Below are 22,632 nucleotides of genomic sequence, written 5' to 3' on the forward strand. Positions count from 1 at the left end.
ATTGTTGATACCTAAACTAAACCTGTTTTGATGTCGTGGGCTCGTCCGGGATTTGAACCCGGGACCTCTCGCACCCGAAGCGAGAATCACACCCCTAGACCAACGAGCCATGACGAAAGATAATTTTTCTGGCTTCCCCACGACAGCCTGCTTAAATGACAATGCAAAACACTTTTCCATGAATTGCACTTTGTCCTCAATGAACACAGCTTGGATAAAAATGTATGGCTTCTCTACCCAGAAGATGAGCTTTGATCATTATTTTCCCCAATTCATCACTAGATTTCTAGCAGTTCAAATTGTGAAGTACACATTGCTTACAACAAACTTATTTTGCTACCTAAACTTAACCTGTACCACATCTTTGAAGACATCCTGGGCTCGTCCGAGATTTGAACCCGGGACCTCTCGCACCCGAAGCGAGAATCATACCCCTAGACCAACGAGCCATGACAAAATGCAATTTTTCTGTCTTCCCAACGACAGCCTGCTTAAATGACAATGCAAAACACTTTCCCATGAATTGCACTTTGTCCTCAATGAACACAGCTTGGATAAAAATGTATGGCTTCTCTACTCAGAAGATGAGCTTTGATCATTATTTTCCCCAATTCATCACTAGATTTCTAGCAGTTCAAATTGTGAAGTACACATTGCTTACAACAAACTTAACCTGTTCCACATCTTTGAAGACATCCTGGGCTCGTCCGGGATTTGAATCCGGGATCTCTCGCACCCGAAGCAAGAATCATACCCCGAGACCAGTGACGACCAACTGGCGGCCCGCGGGCCACATCCGGCCCGCCAGACATTCTCATCCGGCCCGCACAACGGGGGTGACTGTGGCGTTGGCGGAGTGGTTACTGCGTTCGCTCCCCTCCCATTTCTTTGTTTACAACGTATCGTGAGTAAGGTGCAGTACCGGAGTCCAACAGAGAGGCAGCAGCTGCGGGACAGTAGACTGCGTACTGCGAAACCTTCCCTCCCCTGAAGAAGAAGTGATCCTTCATCCTTCGTTGTGAAGAGTCTGGTTAATGCGCTCTGCACCACAGCAGTAGCCCCGCTGTGACAGAGTCCAACAGAGAGGCTGGAGCTGCGGGACAGTAGCCAAGAAGCAGTGTTGGGTTATAACGGAATACATAACGGCGTTACGTAATCAGAATACAAAAATCAAGTAGGCTAACTGTATTCAGCTGGCGTTACATTTGAAAAACGAGTAATCTGATTACAGTTACTTTCGTAAACCTGAAGTGAATACATTTTGGAATACTTATTGGAGGAAAAGTTTCCTCACAAAATGTAATATTCATTACCGGCAGAACTGTGTGCACACTGCACAAGCACAGCGCTGCAGCATGTCTGTGAGCGAGAGAGAGATGCAGCGTGTCTGTGAAGCCCCGCCCCCGCACGCAGATGAGAGAGAGAGATCTCTTTTAAAATATATTGAAAGTTAGAAACGGAGATGGTTAGATAAAATGTGCAAGATAACGTTTATGTATCATTTCTTTATTGTCGAAATGATGACATTTCATAACGGGATGAAATCAAAGTGAATGGCCTGCTGCTGCTGAAGGCATGGGGCAAGTGACTGGAAAAAGTTTCAAAAGTTATTACATCGTTTCAGATAATAATAATAATGATAATTCATTCTATTTAGGGGCGCCTTTCAAAGCACCCAAGGACACCTTACAATGCATAACATATTCCAAGGAAAGGTTTTAAGACAGTACAAAGAATGCAGTCCGGGTGATGTTTTTTCTGTGGGGTGCAGATGAGAGGGAGCTGTCCAGAATGACACCAAGATGTTGTGTTTGTGCTCATGATAAGCCATTAAAACAGTAAAATACGTGTCTCCTGTTCACCAAAACATACCCATCTGTTATGGAAAAAGAAAGTATTCCAAAAGTAATCTGAATACTATTTATACAATTCTGGGCTATATAAAAATCGCTGGCCCGCGATAGTGTCTATTGGTTACATTTCGGCCCTTGGACAAATGTAGTTGGTGATCCCTGCCCTAGACCAACGAGCCATGACGAAAGGCAATTTTTCTGTCTTCCCAACTACAGCCTGCTTAAATGACAATGCAAAACACTTTTCCATTAATTGCACTTTGTCCTCAATGAACACAGCTTGGATAAAAATGTATGGCTTTGCAACACAGAAGATGAGCTTTGGTCATTATTTGCCCCAATTCATCACTAGATTTCTAGCAGTTGAAATTGTGAAGTACACATTGCTTCCAACAAACTTGTTATGCTACCGAAACTTAACCTGTTCCACATCTTTGAAGACATCCTGGGCTCGTCCGGGATTTGAACCCGGGACCTCTCGCACCCGAAGCGAGAATCATACACCTAGACCAACGAGCCATGATAAAACACAATTATTTCACCTTACCAACAATAGCCTGCTTAAATGACATCGCAACACACTTTTCCATTCATTGCATTATGCCTCAATAGACAAAGCTTGGATGAAAATGCATGGCTTCCCTTCACAGAAGATGAGCCTTGGTCAGTGTGTGCCCTTACTAAACACTAGGTTTCTAGCAGGGCACAGGATTGGTCAAATTGTGAAGTAGACATTGCTTAATAAGAACAATTGTTGATACCTGGCTTCTCTTCACAGAAGATGAGCCTTGGTCAGTTTGTGCCCCTACTAAACACTAGGTTTCTAGCAGGGCACAGGATTGGTCAAATTGTGACATTAGACTTTGCTTAATAAGAACAATTGTTGATACCTAAACTAAACCTGTTGTTGATGTCGTGGGCTCGTCCGGGATTTGAACCGGGGACCTCTCTCACCCGAAGCGAGAATCATACCCCTAGACCAACGAGCCATGACGAAAGGACATTTTTCTGTCTTCCCCACGACAGCCTGCTTAAATGACAATGCAAAACACTTTTCCATTAATTGCACTTTGTCCTCAATGAACACAGCTTGGATACAAATCTATGGCTTCTCTACACAGAAGATAAGCTTTGATCATTATTTGCATCAATTCATCACTACATTTCTTGCAGTTCAAATTGTGAAGTAGACATTGCTTCCAACAAACCTTTTTTGCTACCTAAACTTAACCTGTTCCACATCTTTGAAGACATCCTGGGCTCGTCCGGGATTTGAACCCGGGACCTCTCGCACCCGAAGCGAGAATCACACCCCTAGACCAACGAGCCATGACGAAAGGCAATTTTTCTGTCTTCCCCACGACAGCCTGCTTAAATGCCATCGCAAAACACTTTTCCATTCATTGCATTATGCCTCAATAAACAAAGCTTGGATGAAAATGCATGGCTTCTCTACACAGAAGATGAGCCTTGGTCAGTTTGTGCCGCTACTAAACACTAGGTTTCTAGCAGGGCACAGGATTGGTCAAATTGTGAAGTAGACATTGCTTAAAAAGAACAATTGTTAATACCTAAACTAAACATGTTCATGATGTCGTGGGCTCATCCGGGATTTGAACCCGGGACCTCTCGCACCCGAAGCGAGAATCATAACCCTAGACCAACGAGCCATGACAAAATGCCATTACCAACGATAGCCCGCTTAAATGACATCGCAAAAGACTTTTCCATTCATTGCATTATGCCTCAATAAACAAAGCTTTGATAACAATGGATGGCTTCTGTACACATAAGATGAGCCCTGATCATTATTTCCCCCAACTCATCACTAGATTTGGAGCAAGTGACATTTTGAAGTACACCTTGCTTCCAACAAACTTTTTTTGCAACATAAACTAAACTTGTTCCACACCTATGTAGACATTTTGGGCTCGTCCAGGATTTGAACCCGGGACCTCTCGCACCCAAAGCGAGAATCATACCCCTAGACAAACGAGCCATGACAAAAGGCTATTTCTTGGTCTTACCAACGATAGTCTTCTTAAAAGACATCGCAAAACATGTTTCCATTCATTGCATGATGCCTCAATAAACAAAGCTTGGATGAAAATGCATGGCTTCTCTACACAGAAGATGAGCCTTGGTCAGTTTGTGCCCCTACTAAACACTAGGTTTCTAGCAGGGCACAGGATTGGTCAAATTGTGAAGTAGACATTGCTTAAGAAGAACAATTGTTGATACCTAAACTAAACCTGTTGTTGATGTCGAGGGCTCGTCCGGGATTTGAACCCGGGACCTCTCGCACCCGAAGCAAGAATCATACCCCTAGACCAACGAGCCATGACGAAAGGCAATTTTTCTATCTTCCCAACGACAGCCTGCTTAAATGACAATGCAAAACACTTTTCCATGAATTTCACTTTGTCCTCAATGAACACAGCTTGGATACAAATGTATGGCTTCTCTACACAGAATATGAGCTTTGATCATTATTTGCCCGAATTCATCACTAGATTTCTAGCAGTTCAAATTGTGAAGTACACATTGCTTACAACAAACTTTTTTTGCTATCTAAACTTAACCTGTTCCACATCTTTGAAGACATCCTGGGCTCGTCCGGGATTTGAACCCGGGACCTCTCGCACCCGAAGCGAGAATCATACCCCTAGACCAACGAGCTATGACGAAAGGCAATTTTTCTATCTTCCCAACTACAGCCTGCTTAAATGACATCGCAAAACACTTTTCAATTCATTGCATTATGCCTCAATAAACAAAGCTTGGATGAAAATGCATGGCTTCTCTACACAGAAGATGAGCTTTGGTCATTATTTGCACCAATTCATCACTAGATTTATTGCATTTCAAATTGTGAAGTAAACATTGCTTACAACAAACTTGTTTTGCTACCTAAACTTAACCTGTTCCACATCTTTGAAGACATCCTGGGCTCGTCCAGGATTTGAACCCGTGACCTCTCGCACCCGAAGCAAGAATCATACCCCTAGACCAGGGGTCGGCAACAGGCGGACCGCGGTCCGGACCCAGACGCCGACCTATGCGGACCCGGACCTATAATCAATACATTAATAGGGGATTTACATTTTTGACAGGGCAATTCTATTTTAAACCGCTGCCGACAGGGGGCGAAAGAGACGATTGAGCGATACAGGGAGAGAAACACAGAAGAAGAGATGAAAGCGCGATACAGTGTGAGAAACACAGAAGAAGAGACGAGAGAGCGGGAGACAGTGAGTCAAGAGAAGAGTTAGTGATACAGTGAGAGAAGAGGAAAGTGAGTCAAGAGAAGAGTTAGCAATACAGTGAGAGAAGACGGCGGCAGACAGGAAGAGGAGACTGAGTGAAGAGCAGCGATACAGGAAGAGAAGCGGAGAGGAGAGTGAACAGGTGTGTTAGCGGCAGACAGGGAGATACACATATTTACACATGGCGCTCTCTAAGAAGAGGAAAGTGGACAGTGAGAACAGAGCTTTTAACCCTGAGTGGACGGACTCATTCATGTTCATCCTGCCCACTGGGAGCACAAAACCAGTGTGTCTCATTTGTTCAGAGACCGTGGCGCTCATTAAAAGTGCCAACGTGAAACGCCACTATGAGACCAAACATAAAGTGTTTGACAAAACATTCCCTCTCAACTCAGAACTGAGGTCACAAAAAATAAGCAGTCTGAGAGCCCAATATGATCATTCCACCAGGATCTTGACCCATTCATTCACTGCCCAAAGACGTGCTAATGAATGTTCCCTCAGAGTGGCTTGGATTTTGGGTCAAAACAAAAAACCATTTACTGATGGAGAGGTTGTCAAGGAGTGCATGAGTGCAGTAGCTCAAACGTTGCTTGAGGGAAAACAAAAAGAAGAGCTTTGTGAACAAATTAAGCAAATACCTTTGTCAGCATCATCAGCCACAAAGAGGAGTGAAGTGTTAACCCAGGATGTGCTAGCCCAGCTGGATGAAGCCCTTCAGAAGGCATCCTGTGTAAGCTTAGCTGTAGATGAGTCCACTGATGTTTCTGACAATGCTCAGCTCTTAATTTATGTAAGGTTCTTCAACAAAGATAAGAAAGCGTTCTGTGAAGACATGTTAGGTGTAACTCCCCTTCAGACCAGTACAAGAGGAGAGGACATCTACCTGGCCATTAAGGAGATGTTAACGATGCGAGGAATAGAGCCAAAACAAGTGGTTTCAATAACCACAGATGGAGCCCCTGCCATGATAGGGAGAGAGAAAGGAGCTGTGTCAAGAATGAAAGAGGATAATCCTGAGCTCATCTCTTACCATTGCATCATCCATCAATCTGTCCTGTGCTCCTCCCTGTCAGATGAGCATGCTGAGGTGATGAACACAATGATGAAAATGATCAATTTTCTCAGGGCGTCCTCTTCCTATCAGCATCGCATGCTCAGGGAATTCCTCAGAGAAGTTGATGCAAACGCTGATGATCTTTTGCTGCACAACAATGTGAGATGGCTCAGCAAAGGCAGGGTGTTGGAGCGCTTTTGGTCCATCAGAAGGGAAGTAGCAGCTTTCTTGGCAGAGATGGGAAGTCAGAAGGCAACACAGTTTTCTCTCTTTTTAGAAGATGAGAAAAAGATGGATAATGTGGCCTTTTTGGTTGACATCACTTCACATCTGAATGAACTAAATTTGAAGCTACAGGGCAAGGACAATTCAATTTGTGAATTGATGACAGCTGTCCGCTCCTTTCAGAGGAAACTTGAAGTGTTCAAGGAAGATCTGCAGGGAGACTGTGCACACTTCCCAGCAGTGCAGGAACAGGTTCAGGGACAGAGAAATGTGTCTTATTTTGTTGGCTTTGTAGATAAGCTGATTGTAAACTTCAGCAAACGTTTTGACAGCTTCAGCTTTGGACGGCAGCTCACCATGTTCATTCAGAACCCGTTTCTTATCACAGATGTCAGGGAGTTCTCAAAGGAAGTCACACAGCACTTCAAGTGGGCAAATGCTGGGCCTCTCCAGATGCAAATGGTTGATCTCCAAGCAGACGTGGCCCTGAAAGAGCAATTTGGAAGAACTGACCCTGTCACTTTCTGGCTCAATACAGTCTCTGAAACAGCTTTCCCAGGTCTGAGGAAAGTAGCTCTATATATATTCACCATGTTTGGTTCCACATACAGCTGCGAGGCAGCTTTCTCCACAATGAACATTATTAAAACTAAATATCGTTCCAGGCTAACCAATGAGAACCTGCATGTGTGTATGAGAATGGCCCTGACACCATTTCAACCCAGATTTAAAATCCTGGCAGGACAAGCTCGAGCTCAATTCTCGCACTGAACAAAGCCACAGCCTGCTTAAATGACAATGCAAAACACTTTTCCATGAATTGAAATGTGTCCTCAATGAACACAGCTTGGATACAAATGTATGGCTTTACTACACAGAAGATGAGCTTTGATCATTATTTGCCCCAATTCATCACTAGATTTCTTGCAGTTCAAATTGTGAAGTACACATTGCTTACAAAAACTCGTTTTGCTACCTATTCTTAACCTGTTCGACATCTTTGAAGACATCCTGGGCTCGTCCGGGATTTGAACCCGGGACCTCTCGCACCCGAAGCAAGAATCATACCCCTAGACCAACGAGCCATGACAGAATACAATTATTTCACCTTACCAACGATAGCCTGCTTAAATGACATCGCAAAACACTTTTCCATTCATTGCATTATGCCTCAATAAACAAAGCTTGGATGAAAATGCATGGCTTCTCTACACAGAAGATGAGCTTTGGTCATTATTTCCCCCAATTCATCACTTGATTTCTAGCAGTTCAAATTGGTTCCAACAAACTTTTTAGGCTAGCTAAACTTAACCTGTTCCACATCTTTGAAGACATCCTGGGCTCGTCCGGGATTTGAACCCGGGGCCTCTCGCACCCTAAGCGAGAAGCATACCACTAGACCAACGAGCCATGACGAAGGACAATTTTTCTGGCTTCCCCACGACAGCCTGCTTAAATGACAATGCAAATGACTTTTCCATGAATTGCATTATGCCTCAATAAACAAAGCTTGGATGAAAATGCATGGCTTCTCTACACAGAAGATGAGCTTTGGTCATTATTTGCCCCAATTCATCACTAGATTTCTAGCAGTTCAAATTGTGAAGTACACATTGCTTACAACAAACTTTTTTTGCTACCTAAACTTAACCTGTTCCACATCTTTGAAGACATCCTGGGCTCGTCCGGGATTTGAACCCGGGACCTCTCGCACCCGAAGCGAGAATCATACCCCTAGACCAACGAGCCATGACGAAAGGTAATTTTTCCGGCTTCCCCACGACAGCCTGCTTGAATGACAATGCAAAACGCTTTTCCATTAATTGCACTTTGTCCTCAATGAACACAGCTTGGATGAAAATGCATGGCTTCTCTACACAGAAGATGAGCCTTGGTCAGTTTGTGTCCCAATTCATCACTAGATTTCTTGCAGTTCAAATTGTGAAGTACACATTGCTTCCAACAAACTTGTGTTGCTACCTAAACTTAACCTGTTCCACATCTTTGAAGACATCCTGGGCTCGTCCGGGATTTGAACCCGGGACCTCTCGCACCCGAAGCGAGAATCATACCCCTAGACCAACGAGCCATGACGAAAGACAATTTTTCTGTCTTCCCCACGACAGCCTGCTTAAATGACAATGCAAAACACTTTTCCATGAATTGAAATTTGTCCTCAATGAACACAGCTTGGATAAAAATGTATGGCTTTACTACACAAAAGATGAGCTTTGATCATTATTTGCCCCAATTCATCACTAGATTTCTTGCAGTTCAAATTGTGAAGTACACATTGCTTACAACAAACTTGTTTTGCTACCTAAACTTAACCTGTTCCACATCTTTGAAGACATCCTGGGCTCGTCCGGGATTTGAACCCGGGACCTCTTGCACCCGAAGCAAGAATCATACCCCTAGACCAACGAGCCATGACGAAAGATAGTTTTTCTGGCTTCCCCATGACAGCCTGCTTAAATTACAATGCAAAACACTTTTCCATGAATTGAAATGTGTCCTCAATGAACACAGCTTGGATAAAAATGTATGGCTTTACTACACAGAAGATGAGCTTTGATCATTATTTGCCCCAATTCATCACTAGATTTCTTGCAGTTCAAATTGTGAAGTACACATTGCTTACAAAAAACTCGTTTTGCTACCTATTCTTAACCTGTTCGACATCTTTGAAGACATCCTGGGCTCGTCCGGGATTTGAACCCGGGACCTCTCACACCCGAAGCAAGAATCATACCCCTAGACCAACGAGCCATGACAGAATACAATTATTTCACCTTACCAACGATAGCCTGCTTAAATGACATCGCAAAACACTTTTCCATTCATTGCATTATGCCTCAATAAACAAAGCTTGGATGAAAATGCATGGCTTCTCTACACAGAAGATGAGCTTTGGTCATTATTTCCCCCAATTCATCACTTGATTTCTAGCAGTTCAAATTGGTTCCAACAAACTTTTTAGGCTACCTAAACTTAACCTGTTCCACATCTTTGAAGACATCCTGGGCTCGTCCGGGATTTGAACCCGGGGCCTCTCGCACCCGAAGCAAGAATCATACCCCTAGACCAACGAGCCATGACAGAATACAATTATTTCACCTTACCAACGATAGCCTGCTTAAATGACATCGCAAAACACTTTTCCATTCATTGCATTATGCCTCAATAAACAAAGCTTGGATGAAAATGCATGGCTTCTCTACACAGAAGATGAGCTTTGGTCATTATTTGCCCCAATTCATCACTAGATTTCTAGCAGTTCAAATTGTGAAGTACACATTGCTTACAACAAACTTTTTTTGCTACCTAAACTTAACCTGTTCCACATCTTTGAAGACATCCTGGGCTCGTCCGGGATTTGAACCCGGGACCTCTCGCACCCGAAGCGAGAATCATACCCCTAGACCAACGAGCCATGACGAAAGGTAATTTTTCCGGCTTCCCCACGACAGCGTGCTTGAATGACAATGCAAAACGCTTTTCCATTAATTGCACTTTGTCCTCAATGAACACAGCTTGGATGAAAATGCATGGCTTCTCTACACAGAAGATGAGCTTTGGTCATTATTTGCCCCAATTCATCACTAGATTTCTAGCAGTTCAAATTGTGAAGTACACATTGCTTACAACAAACTTTTTATGCTACCTAAACTTAACCTGTTCCACATCTTTGAAGACATCCTGGGCTCGTCCGGGATTTGAACCCGGGACCTCTCGCACCCGAAGCGAGAATCATACCCCTAGACCAACGAGCCATGACAAAGCAGAATAATTTCACCTTACCAACGATAGGCTGCTTAAATGCCATCGCAAAATAGTTTTCCATTCATTGCATTATGCCTCAATAAACAAAGCTTGAATGAAAATGCATGGCTTCCCTTCACAGAAGATGAGCCTTGGTCAGTTTGTGCCCCTACTAAACACTAGGTTTCTAGCAGGGCACATGATTGGTCAAATTGTGAAGTAGACATTGCTTAAAAAGAATAATTGTTGATACCTAAACTAAACCTGTTGTAGATGTCGTGGGCTCGTCCGTGGATTTGAACCCGAGAGCCCTCGCACCCTAAGCGAGAATCATACCCCTAGACCAGGGGTCTTCAACTAAAATTGAACGAGGTCCAGTTAGAGAAAATGTCCCCATGCAAAGGTCCGGAACATCACAATGTCTAACTTGCTTCATGAATTAGTGTGATATATATTGAAGTGACCTGTAGCTTTATCAACGTCTGCATAATCAACAACTGCTGCCAATCAAATAAAGAAAGTACAATTCAAAAACAACAATATTTATTGTCAATTAACATTAAATACTGTGTATATGTGTAATGTTCCTCTCGGGCTGCATTTACAAATAAAATAGAGAAAATAAATAAAATAGCTTTTGAAAATATGTGCATCTTAAAAGTGCTTAATTTTAGATAAATAAAATAAAGTGTAGCAGCAGCTTGAGTGTCCCTTTTTCTTTGTTAACCGTTTCACATCATGACTTAACAGTTTCAGCCGATTATAGAACATATCAGTCTTTACACATCATAACAATTGAACAGTTTCAAAGTTTCTCTTTCTTTCCCTCTTATATTGCAGTCCCCCACTCACTTTTTTTAAATTCAGTGTGAGAATTGAGCTTGTCCTGCCAGGAGTTTGTAAATCTGGGCTGACATGGAGTCAAGTTGTACTTTTTACAGTATTACGGCTTCTACAGATGACATTTTTTTATGGATTTTTTGTCAAAGCACTTCAGATATTCATTGCTATCGGGATGTTAAGAGCATTCCATGGAATATAACAAAAAGTGTATCTCGAGCAGGTTTCTGAAACTTACCTACCCCAACTTTAAGTTAAAAATCAAGGGTTTTTATTATTATTTACAGCAGGGGTGGGGAACCTTTTTCCTTTAAATTTGTACAACATCCTCCGAGGGTCGTACAAATTATTGAACTCAACCTTTGCTTAAAATATTGAAGTTAAAAGCATCAATCTGGTACACTTTGAGAGCAACATTAAGAGATCTATGGATACATCTCTCAACATCCATATGAAACAGAACTGTAAGCATATTTTTCTTTTTGGATATTTTACAAATCACTCCCCTTTTAAACTCTATTCTTGTTATTTTTAACAACTTTTTTGTTACTGTCATATAGTATTGTATACCAGTTTTTCATTTAGTCTCATTAATAACTATAATGACCATATCAAGGTGTGCCTTAACCTCACTGAGCTGAGGATATTTGAGCCTCTCAGGAGATAGCTCTCTTCCACCTGGTTGTAGAAAAGCTCTTTAAATTCGTTAGCATAGCTAGCTAACCAGATGCTAATAACAACAGATCGCCACTGTGTTTACAACTAAAGACACAGCCACGCAAACACTGCGGCATGTGTACGGCTGCTTATGGATTATTATCCTTATATGCAATATTTTAAGGGCTGGAGCGGCGTTCCGGTGCTCAGCACTCCTTTCAGACGAGACATATACCACGTGAAGACACGGAAGACAGGTTACGGTCGTGTTGTGTTCAAGGAACCTGTCCTTGGCCAGGTAAAACAGGTACTCGCTTGTTTAATTATTTTTGCGGTCTATATTTCTTCTTCTTTTGTGAAGTGAGAAGTTGTCCGTCAGTCGAAAACTCTTCGGTTCTCCACGAATTACACAAGTCACCCAAATCAGCGTTAAAAAAGCGGGAGGCGCCGAAAAAAAATCCCCTATTAATGTATTGATTATAGCTCGAGTCCGTATAGGTCGGCGTCTGGGTCCGGATCCGGACCGCGGTCCGCCTGTTGCCGACCCCTGCCCTAGACCAACGAGCCATGAAAAAAAGTAATTTTTCTGGCTTAAACACGACAGCCTGCTTAAATGACAATGCAAAACACTTTTCCATTAATTGCACTTTGTCCTCAATGAACACAGCTTGGATAAAAATGTATGGCTTCTCTACACAGAAGATAAGCTTTGATCATTATTTGCCCCAATTCATCACTAGATTTCTTGCAGTTCAAATTGTGAAGTACACATTGCTTCCAACAAACTTTTGTTGCTACCTAAACTTAACCTGTTCCACATCTTTGAAGACATCCTGGGCTCGTCCGGGATTTGAACCCGGGACCTCTCGCACCCTAAGCGAGAATCATACCCCTAGACCAACGAGCCATGAAAAAACGTAATTTTTCTGGCTTCCCCACGACAGCCTGCTTAAATGACAATGCAAAACACTTTTCCATTAATTGCACTTTGTCCTCAATGAACACAGCTTGGATACAAATGTATGGCTTCTCTACACAGAAGATACGCTTTGATCATTATTTGCCCCAATTCATCACTAGATTTCTAGCAGCTCAAATTGTGAAGTACACATTGCTTCCAACAAACTTTTTTTGCTACCTAAACTTAACCTGTTCCACATCTTTGAAGACATCCTGGGCTCCTCCGGGATTTGAACCCGGGACCTCTCGCACCCGAAGCGAGAATCACACCCCTAGACCAACGAGCCATGACGAAAGGTAATTTTTCTGGCTTCCCCACGAAAGCCTCCTTGAATGACAATGCAAAACACTTTTCCATTAATTGCACTTTGTCCTCAATGAACACAGCTTGGATACAAATGTATGGCTTCTCTACACAGAAGATACGCTTTGATCATTATTTGCCCCAATTCATCACTAGATTTCTAGCAGCTCAAATTGTGAAGTACACAATAGAGGCTTCTCAATACTCAAATTTCCCCTCCTCGACTCCTCGACTCCTCGGTCCTCCGGTAGTGACCCGGAAATGAATTTCAGCGCGCCATTTTGAAGGACGTCTCATTTCTCTAAATGCACACCGAGGACCGAGGATCGAGCATCGAGGAGGCTCTCTGGAGGAGCTATAACCGAGGATACACTGATGGTTCCTCCACGGCTCCTCCGCGGATGCATTTCCGGGAACGGTGGAGGCGTGACGCACGGCCGGACTTATCTCAGCCAATGACAGCTCTGCATGCATCCCCTGGATATTATTTGAGAACCTGCTCTCATCGCAACGCGATGTTTACAGTGAGAACAGCTGTGAGGTCCTGCAGAAAGCAGAGCAGTGTGTAAAATATATATCACTCAGTATAACAGGCCTACTCTCTTTATTTGCTTTAGTTTAGTAGATATCTACAAAGAGTCCATATTTTTCTAAAACCATTTAGTGCTTCACATAATAAAATACACAACGGCTGTAGCCTGATTATGCTTTAGCAGCTGTAGGTGTGTGTGGTACAGTATGTAGGTGTGTGTTGTACAGTGTGTAGGTGTGTGTTGTACAGTGTGTAGGTGCGTGTTGTACAGTGTGTAGGTGCGTGTGTTGTACAGTGTGTTGTACAGTGTGTAGGTGCGTGTGTTGTACAGTGTGTAGGTGCGTGTGTTGTACAGTGTGTAGGTGCGTGTGTTGTACAGTGTGTGTTGTACAGTGTGTAGGTGTGTGTTGTACAGTGCGCAGATGCCGCGGACAGACGGGTCTCAGTTGGTTTGATGTCCTTACTTTTAATACTTGCAAATACAACTTTTGGCCCGTAATTTCAATTCCCCATTTCAGCGACCAGAGAGAGAGGGGGGGGGGGGGGGGGGGGGGTATATCCAGTCTCTGACTGTGTTACGTTATTATGAGAGTGCTCTCATACTTTAAATTGTATATATTTATATAAATATATTTGTGTGTGTGTGTCCGCATCTGTAGCCTGTTATTGTCTCATTATACCGCACTCTCAATGAATTCAAATAAAATATGTGGGGGAACAATGTTCAGCTGATCTAACAGAGATTATAAAATATGACAAAACACTCGACAGCTGATGCAGCTGTTGCCACGTCATAATGAACGGACGTCGCTTTAATATGACCGCTCAGAGGAGAGGAGTTCTCATTTCTTTAAACGTCTGCTGCTTCCCCTCCTCTCTCCTCGGTTCCCCTCCTCGGTCCTCCGCTCGCATCTCCTGTGGGCGGGTCTAAGTCTCGAGGAGGGGAGTCGAGGAGGGGAAATTTGAGTATTGAGAAGCCTCTATTGCTTCCAACAAACTTTTTTTGCTACCTAAACTTAACCTGTTCCACATCTTTGAAGACATCCTGGGCTCGTCCGGGATTTGAACCGGGACTTCTCGCACCCTAAGCGAGAATCATACCCCTAGACCAACGAGCCATGACAAAACACAATTATTTCACCTTACCAACGATAGCCTGCTTAAATGACATCGCAAAACACTTTTCCATTCATTGCATTATGCCTCAATAAACAAAGCTTGAAGGAAAATGCATGGCTTCTCTACACAGAAGATGAGCCTTGGTAAGTTTGTGGCCCTACTAAACACTAGGTTTCTAGCAGGGCACAGGATTGGTCAAATTGTGAAGTAGACATTGCTTAATAAGAACAATTGTTGATACCTAAACTAAACCTGTTTTTGATGTCGTGGGCTCGTCCGGGATTTGAACCCGGGACCTCTCGCACCCGAAGCGAGAATCACACCCCTAGACCAACGAGCCATGACGAAAGATAATTTTTCTGGCTTCCCCACGACAGCCTGCTTAAATGACAATGCAAAACACTTTTCCATGAATTGCACTTTGTCCTCAATGAACACAGCTTGGATAAAAATGTATGGCTTCTCTACCCAGAAGATGAGCTTTGATCATTATTTTCCCCAATTCATCACTAGATTTCTAGCAGTTCAAATTGTGAAGTACACATTGCTTACAACAAACTTATTTTGCTACCTAAACTTAACCTGTACCACATCTTTGAAGACATCCTGGGCTCGTCCGAGATTTGAACCCGGGACCTCTCGCACCCGAAGCGAGAATCATACCCCTAGACCAACGAGCCATGACAAAATGCAATTTTTCTGTCTTCCCAACGACAGCCTGCTTAAATGACAATGCAAAACACTTTCCCATGAATTGCACTTTGTCCTCAATGAACACAGCTTGGATAAAAATGTATGGCTTCTCTACTCAGAAGATGAGCTTTGATCATTATTTTCCCCAATTCATCACTAGATTTCTAGCAGTTCAAATTGTGAAGTACACATTGCTTACAACAAACTTAACCTGTTCCACATCTTTGAAGACATCCTGGGCTCGTCCGGGATTTGAATCCGGGATCTCTTGCACCCGAAGCAAGAATCATACCCCTAGACCAGTGACGACCAACTGGCGGCCCGCGGGCCACATCCGGCCCGCCAGACATTCTCATCCGGCCCGCACAACGGGGGTGACTGTGGCGTTGGCGGAGTGGTTACTGCGTTCGCTCCCCTCCCATTTCTTTGTTTACAACGTATCGTGAGTAAGGTGCAGTACCGGAGTCCAACAGAGAGGCAGCAGCTGCGGGACAGTAGACTGCGTACTGCGAAACCTTCCCTCCCCTGAAGAAGAAGTGATCCTTCATCCTTCGTTGTGAAGAGTCTGGTTAATGCGCTCTGCACCACAGCAGTAGCCCCGCTGTGACAGAGTCCAACAGAGAGGCTGGAGCTGCGGGACAGTAGCCAAGAAGCAGTGTTGGGTTATAACGGAATACATAACGGCGTTACGTAATCAGAATACAAAAATCAAGTAGGCTAACTGTATTCAGCTGGCGTTACATTTGAAAAACGAGTAATCTGATTACAGTTACTTTCGTAAACCTGAAGTGAATACATTTTGGAATACTTATTGGAGGAAAAGTTTCCTCACAAAATGTAATATTCATTACCGGCAGAACTGTGTGCACACTGCACAAGCACAGCGCTGCAGCATGTCTGTGAGCGAGAGAGAGATGCAGCGTGTCTGTGAAGCCCCGCCCCCGCACGCAGATGAGAGAGAGAGATCTCTTTTAAAATATATTGAAAGTTAGAAACGGAGATGGTTAGATAAAATGTGCAAGATAACGTTTATGTATCATTTCTTTATTGTCGAAATGATGACATTTCATAACGGGATGAAATCAAAGTGAATGGCCTGCTGCTGCTGAAGGCATGGGGCAAGTGACTGGAAAAAGTTTCAAAAGTTATTACATCGTTTCAGATAATAATAATAATGATAATTCATTCTATTTAGGGGCGCCTTTCAAAGCACCCAAGGACACCTTACAATGCATAACATATTCCAAGGAAAGGTTTTAAGACAGTACAAAGAATGCAGTCCGGGTGATGTTTTTTCTGTGGGGTGCAGATGAGAGGGAGCTGTCCAGAATGACACCAAGATGTTGTGTTTGTGCTCATGATAAGCCATTAAAACAGTAAAATACGTGTCTCCTGTTCACCAAAACATACCCATCTGTTATGGAAAAAGAAAGTATTCCAAAAGTAATCTGAATACTATTTATACAATTCTGGGCTATATAAAAATCGCTGGCCCGCGATAGTGTCTATTGGTTACATTTCGGCCCTTGGACAAATGTAGTTGGTGATCCCTGCCCTAGACCAACGAGCCATGACGAAAGGCAATTTTTCTGTCTTCCCAACTACAGCCTGCTTAAATGACAATGCAAAACACTTTTCCATTAATTGCACTTTGTCCTCAATGAACACAGCTTGGATAAAAATGTATGGCTTTGCAACACAGAAGATGAGCTTTGGTCATTATTTGCCCCAATTCATCACTAGATTTCTAGCAGTTGAAATTGTGAAGTACACATTGCTTCCAACAAACTTGTTATGCTACCGAAACTTAACCTGTTCCACATCTTTGAAGACATCCTGGGCTCGTCCGGGATTTGAACCCGGGACCTCTCGCACCCGAAGCGAGAATCATACACCTAGACCAACGAGCCATGATAAAACACAATTATTTCACCTTACCAACAATAGCCTGCTTAAATGACATCGCAACACACTTTTCCATTCATTGCATTATGCCTCAATAGACAAAGCTTGGATGAAAATGCATGGCTTCCCTTCACAGAAGATGAGCCTTGGTCAGTGTGTGCCCTTACTAAACACTAGGTTTCTAGCAGGGCACAGGATTGGTCAAATTGTGAAGTAGACATTGCTTAAAAAGAACAATTGTTAATACCTAAACTAAACATGTTCATGATGTCGTGGGCTCATCCGGGATTTGAACCCGGGACCTCTCGCACCCGAAGCGAGAATCATAACCCTAGACCAACGAGCCATGACAAAAAGCCATTACCAACGATAGCCCGCTTAAATGACATCGCAAAAGACTTTTCCATTCATTGCATTATGCCTCAATAAACAAAGCTTGGATGAAAATGCATGGCTTCCCTTCACAGAAGATGAGCCTTGGTCAGTTTGTGCCCCTACTATACACTAGGTTTCTAGCAGGGCACAGGATTGGTCAAATTGTGAAGTAGACATTGCTTAATAAGAACAATTGTTGATACCTAAACTAAACCTGTTGTTGATGTCGTGGGCTCTTCCGGGATTTGAACCCGGGACCTATCGCACCCGAAGCGAGAATCATACCCCTAGACCAACGAGCCATGACGAAAGGCAATTGTTCTGTATTCCCAACGACAGCCTGCTTAAATGACAATGCAAAACACTTTTCCATGAATTGCACTTTGTCCTCAATGAACACAGCTTGAATAAAAATGCATGGCTTCTCTACACATAAGATGAGCCCTGATCATTATTTCCCCCAACTCATCACTAGATTTGGAGCAAGTGAAATTGTGAAGTACACCTTGCTTCCAACAAACTTTTTTTGCAACATAAACTAAACTTGTTCCACACCTATGTAGACATTTTGGGCTCGTCCGGGATTTGAACCCGGGACCTCTCGCACCCAAAGCAAGAATCATACCCCTAGACCAACGAGCCATGACAAAAGGCTATTTCTTGGTCTTACCAACGATAGCCTTCTTAAAAGACATCGCAAAACACTTTTCCATTCATTGCATGATGCCTCAATAAACAAAGCTTGGATGAAAATGCATGGCTTCTTTACACAAAAGATGAGCCTTGGTCAGTTTGTGCTCCTACTATACACTCGGTTTCTAGCAGGGCACAGGATTGGTCAAATTGTAAAGTAGACATTGCTTAATAAGAACAATTGTTGATACCTAAACTAAAACTGTTGTTGATGTCGTGGGTTCCTCCGGGATTTGAACCCGGGACTTCTCGCACCCTAAGCGAGAATCATACCCCTAGACCAACGAGCCATGACGAAAGGTAGTTTTTCTGGCTTCCCCACGACAGCCTGCTTAAATGACAATGCAAAACACTTTTCCATGAATTGCACTTTGTCCTCAATGAACACAGCTTGAATACAAATGTATGGCTTCTCTACACAGAAGATGAGCTTTGATCATTATTTGCCTGAATTCATTACTAGATTTCTTGCAGTTCAAATTGTGAAGTACACATTGCTTACAACAAACTTGTTTTGCTACCTAAACTTAACCTGTACCACATCTTTGAAGACATCCTGAGCTCGTCCGGGATTTGAACCCGGGACCTCTCGCACCCGAAGCGAGAATCATACCCCTAGACCAACGAGCCATGACAAAAAGCCATTACCAACGATAGCCTGCTTAAATGACATCGCAAAAGACTTTTCCATTCATTGCATTATGCCTCAATAAACAAAGCTTGGATAACAATGGATGGCTTCTCGACACATAAGATGAGCCCTGATCATTATTTCCCCCAACTCATCACTAGATTTGGAGCAAGTGAAATTGTGAAGTACACCTTGCTTCCAACAAACTTTTTTTGCAACATAAATTAAACTTGTTCCACACCTATGTAGACATTTTGGGATCGTCCTGGATTTGAACCAGGGACCTCTCGCACCGAAAGCTAGAATCATACCCCTAGACCAACGAGCCGTGACAAAAGCCTATTTATTGGTCTTACCAAGGATAGCCTTCTTAAAAGACATCGCAAAACACTTTTCCATTCATTGCATGATGCCTCAATAAACAAAGCTTGGATGAAAATGCATTGATTCTCTACACAGAAGATGAGCCTTGGTCAGTTTGTGCCCCTACTATACACTAGGTTTCTAGCAGGGCACAGGATTGGTCAAATTGTGAAGTAGACATTGCTTAATAAGAACAATTGTTGATACCTAAACTAAACCTGTTGTTGATGTCGTGGGCTCGTCCGGGATTTGAACCCGGGACCTCTCGCACCCGAAGCGAGAATCATACCCCTAGACCAACGAGCCATGACGAAAGATAGTTTTTCTGGCTTCCCCACGACAGCCTGCTTAAATAACAATGCAAAACACTTTTCCATGAATTGCACTTTGTCCTCAATGAACACAGCTTGAATACAAATGTATGGCTTCTCTACACAGAAGATGAGCTTTGATCATTATTTGCATTAATTCATCACTAGATTTCTAGCAGTTCAGATTGTGAAGTACACATTGCTTCCAACAAACTTTTGTTGCTACCTAAACTTAACCTATTCCACATCTTTGAAGACATCCTGGGCTCGTCCGGGATTTGAACCCGGGACCTCTCGCACCCGAAGCGAGAATGATACCGCTAGACCAACGAGCCATGACGAAAGGCAATTTTTCTGTCTTCCCCACAACAGCCTGCTTAAATGACAATGCAAAACACTTTTCCATTAATTGCACTTTGTCCTCAATGAACACAGCTTGGATACAAATGTATGGCTTCTCTACACAGAAGATAAGCTTTGATCATTATTTGCATCAATTCATCACTAGATGTCTTGCAGTTCAAATTGTGAAGTACACATTGCTTCCAACAAACTTTGTTTGCTACCTAAACTTAACCTGTTCCACATCTTTGAAGACATCCTGGGCTCGCCCGGGACTTGAACCCGGGACCTCTCGCACCCGAAGCGAGAATCATACCCCTAGACCAACGAGCCATGACAAAAAGACATTACCAACGATAGCCTGCTTAAATGACATCGCAAAACACTTTTCCATTCATTGCATTATGCCTCAATAAACAAAGCTTGGATAACAATGGATGGCTTCTCTACCCAAAAGATGAGCTTTGATCATTATTTGCCCCAATTCATCACTAGATTTCTAGCAGTTCAAATTGTGAAGTACACATTGCTTACAACAAACTTGTTTTGCTACCTAAACTTAACCTGTTCCACATCTCTGAAGACATCCTGGGCTCGTCCAGGATTTGAACCCGGGACCTCTCGCACCCGAAGCGAGAATCATACCCCTAGACCAACGAACCACGACTAAAGATACATTTTCTGGCTTCCCCACGACATTCTGCTTAAATGACAATGCAAAACACTTTTCCATGAATTGCACTTTGTCCTCAATGAACACAGCTTGGATAAAAATGTATGGCTTCAATACACAGAAGATGAGCTTTGATGATTATTTGCCCCAATTCATCACTAGATTTCTTGCAGTTCAAATTGTGAAGTACACATTGCTTACAACAAAATTGTTTTGCTACCTAAACTTAACCTGTTCCACATCTTTGAAGACATCCTGGGCTCATCCGGGACTTGAACCCGGGACCTCTCGCACCCGAAGCGAGAATCATACCCCTAGACCAACGAGCCATGACAGAAAGCAATTATTTCACCTTACCAATAATAGCCTGCTTACATGACATCGCAAAAAACTTTTCAATTCATTGCATTATGCCTCAATAAACAAAGCTTGGATGAAAATGCATGGCTTCTCTACACAGAAGATGAGCCTTGGTCAGTTTGTGCCCCTACTAAACACTAGGTTTCTAGCAGGGCACATAATTGGTCAAATTGTGAAGTAGACATTGCTTAAAAAGAACAATTGTTGATACCTAAACTAAACTTGTTGTAGATGTCGTGGGCACGTCCGGGATTTGAACCCGGGACCTCTCGCACCCTAAGCGAGAATCATACCCCTAGACCAACGAGCCATGAAGAAAGGTAATTGTTCCGGCTTCCCCACGACAGCCTGCTTAAATAACAATGCAAAACACTTTTCCATTAATTGCACTTTGTCCTCAATGAACACAGCTTGGATACAAATGTATGGCTTCTCTACACAGAAGATAAGCTTTGATCATTATTTGCATTAATTCATCACTAGATTTCTAGCAGTTCAGATTGTGAAGTACACATTGCTTCCAACAAACTTTTGTTGCTACCTAAACTTAACCTATTCCACATCTTTGAAGACATCCTGGGCTCGTCCGGGATTTGAACCCGGGACCTCTCGCACCCGAAGCGAGAATCATACCGCTAGACCAACGAGCCCTGACGAAAGGCAATTTTTCTGTCTTCCCCACGACAGCCTGCTTAAATGACAATGCAAAACACTTTTCAATTCATTGCATTATGGCTCAATAAACAAAGCTTGGATGAAAATGCATGGCTTCTCTACACAGAAGATGAGCTTTGGTCATTATTTGCTCCAATTCATCACTAGATTTCTTGCATTTCAAATTGTGAAGTACACATTGCTTACAACAAACTTGTTTTGCTACCTAAACTTAACCTGTTCCACATCTTTGAAGACATTCTGGGCTCGTCCGGGATTTGAACCCGGGACCTCTCGCACCCGAAGCGAGAATCATACCCCTAGACCAACGAGCCATGACGAAAGATATTTTTTCTGGCTTCCCCACGACAGCCTGCTTAAATGACAATGCAAAACACTTTTCCATGAATTGCACTTTGTCCTCAAAGAACACAGCTTGGATAAAAAGGTATGGCTTCTCTACACAGAAGATTTGCTTTGATCATTATTTGCCTCAATTCATCACTAGATGAACACATCTGTTCCACATCTTTGAAGACATCCTGGGCTCGTCCGAGATTTGAACCCGGGACCTCTCGCACACGAAGCGAGAATCATACCCCTAGACCAACGAGCCATGATAAAAAGCAATTATTTCACCTTACCAACGATAGCCTGCTTAAATGACATCGCAAAAGACTTTTCCATTCATTGCATTATGCCTCAATAAACAAAGCTTGGACAACAATGGGTGGCTTCTCTACACATAAGATGAGCCCTGATCATTATTTCCCCCAACTCATCACTAGATTTGGAGAAAGTGAAATTGTGAAGTACACCTTGCTTTAAACAAACTTTTTTTGCAACATAAACTAAACTTGTTCCACACCTATTTAGACATTTTGGGCTCGTCCGGGATTTGAACCCGGGACCTCTCGCACCCAAAGCGAGAATCATACCGCTAGACCAACGAGCCATGACAAAATGCTATTTCTTGTTCTTACCAACGATAGCCTTCTTAAAAGACATCGCAAAACACTTTTCCATTCATTGCATGATGCCTCAATAAACAAAGCTT

At 42.9% G+C, this 22,632-nt stretch overlaps 29 non-coding genes across 29 annotated transcripts; all 29 read right to left on the reverse strand.

Annotated features, from left to right (window-relative positions):
* Positions 1-37: 37 nt before the first annotated feature.
* trnap-cgg (transfer RNA proline (anticodon CGG)) lies at positions 38-109 on the reverse strand. The gene has a single exon. It is a non-coding gene; the product is annotated as a tRNA-Pro (tRNA).
* A 268-nt stretch (positions 110-377) lies between these two features.
* On the reverse strand, positions 378-449 carry trnap-cgg (transfer RNA proline (anticodon CGG)). The gene has a single exon. It is a non-coding gene; the product is annotated as a tRNA-Pro (tRNA).
* Positions 450-3,110: 2,661 nt separating this feature from the next.
* Positions 3,111-3,182, reverse strand: trnap-cgg (transfer RNA proline (anticodon CGG)). Its single transcript has one exon. It is a non-coding gene; the product is annotated as a tRNA-Pro (tRNA).
* Positions 3,183-3,451: 269 nt separating this feature from the next.
* Positions 3,452-3,523, reverse strand: trnap-cgg (transfer RNA proline (anticodon CGG)). Its single transcript has one exon. It is a non-coding gene; the product is annotated as a tRNA-Pro (tRNA).
* Positions 3,524-3,780: 257 nt separating this feature from the next.
* On the reverse strand, positions 3,781-3,852 carry trnap-ugg (transfer RNA proline (anticodon UGG)). The gene has a single exon. It is a non-coding gene; the product is annotated as a tRNA-Pro (tRNA).
* A 269-nt stretch (positions 3,853-4,121) lies between these two features.
* trnap-cgg (transfer RNA proline (anticodon CGG)) lies at positions 4,122-4,193 on the reverse strand. Its single transcript has one exon. It is a non-coding gene; the product is annotated as a tRNA-Pro (tRNA).
* Positions 4,194-4,461: 268 nt separating this feature from the next.
* Positions 4,462-4,533, reverse strand: trnap-cgg (transfer RNA proline (anticodon CGG)). Its single transcript has one exon. It is a non-coding gene; the product is annotated as a tRNA-Pro (tRNA).
* A 2,881-nt stretch (positions 4,534-7,414) lies between these two features.
* Positions 7,415-7,486, reverse strand: trnap-cgg (transfer RNA proline (anticodon CGG)). The gene has a single exon. It is a non-coding gene; the product is annotated as a tRNA-Pro (tRNA).
* Positions 7,487-7,739: 253 nt separating this feature from the next.
* trnap-agg (transfer RNA proline (anticodon AGG)) lies at positions 7,740-7,811 on the reverse strand. Its single transcript has one exon. It is a non-coding gene; the product is annotated as a tRNA-Pro (tRNA).
* Positions 7,812-8,078: 267 nt separating this feature from the next.
* trnap-cgg (transfer RNA proline (anticodon CGG)) lies at positions 8,079-8,150 on the reverse strand. Its single transcript has one exon. It is a non-coding gene; the product is annotated as a tRNA-Pro (tRNA).
* Positions 8,151-8,418: 268 nt separating this feature from the next.
* On the reverse strand, positions 8,419-8,490 carry trnap-cgg (transfer RNA proline (anticodon CGG)). Its single transcript has one exon. It is a non-coding gene; the product is annotated as a tRNA-Pro (tRNA).
* A 268-nt stretch (positions 8,491-8,758) lies between these two features.
* Positions 8,759-8,830, reverse strand: trnap-cgg (transfer RNA proline (anticodon CGG)). Its single transcript has one exon. It is a non-coding gene; the product is annotated as a tRNA-Pro (tRNA).
* Positions 8,831-9,423: 593 nt separating this feature from the next.
* On the reverse strand, positions 9,424-9,495 carry trnap-cgg (transfer RNA proline (anticodon CGG)). The gene has a single exon. It is a non-coding gene; the product is annotated as a tRNA-Pro (tRNA).
* Positions 9,496-9,762: 267 nt separating this feature from the next.
* On the reverse strand, positions 9,763-9,834 carry trnap-cgg (transfer RNA proline (anticodon CGG)). The gene has a single exon. It is a non-coding gene; the product is annotated as a tRNA-Pro (tRNA).
* Positions 9,835-10,102: 268 nt separating this feature from the next.
* trnap-cgg (transfer RNA proline (anticodon CGG)) lies at positions 10,103-10,174 on the reverse strand. The gene has a single exon. It is a non-coding gene; the product is annotated as a tRNA-Pro (tRNA).
* A 2,321-nt stretch (positions 10,175-12,495) lies between these two features.
* trnap-agg (transfer RNA proline (anticodon AGG)) lies at positions 12,496-12,567 on the reverse strand. Its single transcript has one exon. It is a non-coding gene; the product is annotated as a tRNA-Pro (tRNA).
* Positions 12,568-14,843: 2,276 nt separating this feature from the next.
* On the reverse strand, positions 14,844-14,915 carry trnap-cgg (transfer RNA proline (anticodon CGG)). Its single transcript has one exon. It is a non-coding gene; the product is annotated as a tRNA-Pro (tRNA).
* A 268-nt stretch (positions 14,916-15,183) lies between these two features.
* trnap-cgg (transfer RNA proline (anticodon CGG)) lies at positions 15,184-15,255 on the reverse strand. Its single transcript has one exon. It is a non-coding gene; the product is annotated as a tRNA-Pro (tRNA).
* A 2,192-nt stretch (positions 15,256-17,447) lies between these two features.
* On the reverse strand, positions 17,448-17,519 carry trnap-cgg (transfer RNA proline (anticodon CGG)). Its single transcript has one exon. It is a non-coding gene; the product is annotated as a tRNA-Pro (tRNA).
* A 599-nt stretch (positions 17,520-18,118) lies between these two features.
* On the reverse strand, positions 18,119-18,190 carry trnap-ugg (transfer RNA proline (anticodon UGG)). The gene has a single exon. It is a non-coding gene; the product is annotated as a tRNA-Pro (tRNA).
* A 608-nt stretch (positions 18,191-18,798) lies between these two features.
* On the reverse strand, positions 18,799-18,871 carry trnap-cgg (transfer RNA proline (anticodon CGG)). The gene has a single exon. It is a non-coding gene; the product is annotated as a tRNA-Pro (tRNA).
* A 598-nt stretch (positions 18,872-19,469) lies between these two features.
* Positions 19,470-19,541, reverse strand: trnap-cgg (transfer RNA proline (anticodon CGG)). Its single transcript has one exon. It is a non-coding gene; the product is annotated as a tRNA-Pro (tRNA).
* Positions 19,542-20,149: 608 nt separating this feature from the next.
* trnap-cgg (transfer RNA proline (anticodon CGG)) lies at positions 20,150-20,221 on the reverse strand. Its single transcript has one exon. It is a non-coding gene; the product is annotated as a tRNA-Pro (tRNA).
* Positions 20,222-20,818: 597 nt separating this feature from the next.
* On the reverse strand, positions 20,819-20,890 carry trnap-cgg (transfer RNA proline (anticodon CGG)). Its single transcript has one exon. It is a non-coding gene; the product is annotated as a tRNA-Pro (tRNA).
* Positions 20,891-21,159: 269 nt separating this feature from the next.
* Positions 21,160-21,231, reverse strand: trnap-agg (transfer RNA proline (anticodon AGG)). The gene has a single exon. It is a non-coding gene; the product is annotated as a tRNA-Pro (tRNA).
* A 268-nt stretch (positions 21,232-21,499) lies between these two features.
* Positions 21,500-21,571, reverse strand: trnap-cgg (transfer RNA proline (anticodon CGG)). The gene has a single exon. It is a non-coding gene; the product is annotated as a tRNA-Pro (tRNA).
* A 267-nt stretch (positions 21,572-21,838) lies between these two features.
* On the reverse strand, positions 21,839-21,910 carry trnap-cgg (transfer RNA proline (anticodon CGG)). Its single transcript has one exon. It is a non-coding gene; the product is annotated as a tRNA-Pro (tRNA).
* A 209-nt stretch (positions 21,911-22,119) lies between these two features.
* trnat-cgu (transfer RNA threonine (anticodon CGU)) lies at positions 22,120-22,191 on the reverse strand. Its single transcript has one exon. It is a non-coding gene; the product is annotated as a tRNA-Thr (tRNA).
* A 267-nt stretch (positions 22,192-22,458) lies between these two features.
* Positions 22,459-22,530, reverse strand: trnap-ugg (transfer RNA proline (anticodon UGG)). The gene has a single exon. It is a non-coding gene; the product is annotated as a tRNA-Pro (tRNA).
* Positions 22,531-22,632: the final 102 nt, after the last annotated feature.

This window comes from Pseudochaenichthys georgianus, chromosome 7 (assembly GCF_902827115.2).
Source record: "Pseudochaenichthys georgianus chromosome 7, fPseGeo1.2, whole genome shotgun sequence".
NCBI classification, from domain to species: domain Eukaryota; kingdom Metazoa; phylum Chordata; class Actinopteri; order Perciformes; family Channichthyidae; genus Pseudochaenichthys; species Pseudochaenichthys georgianus.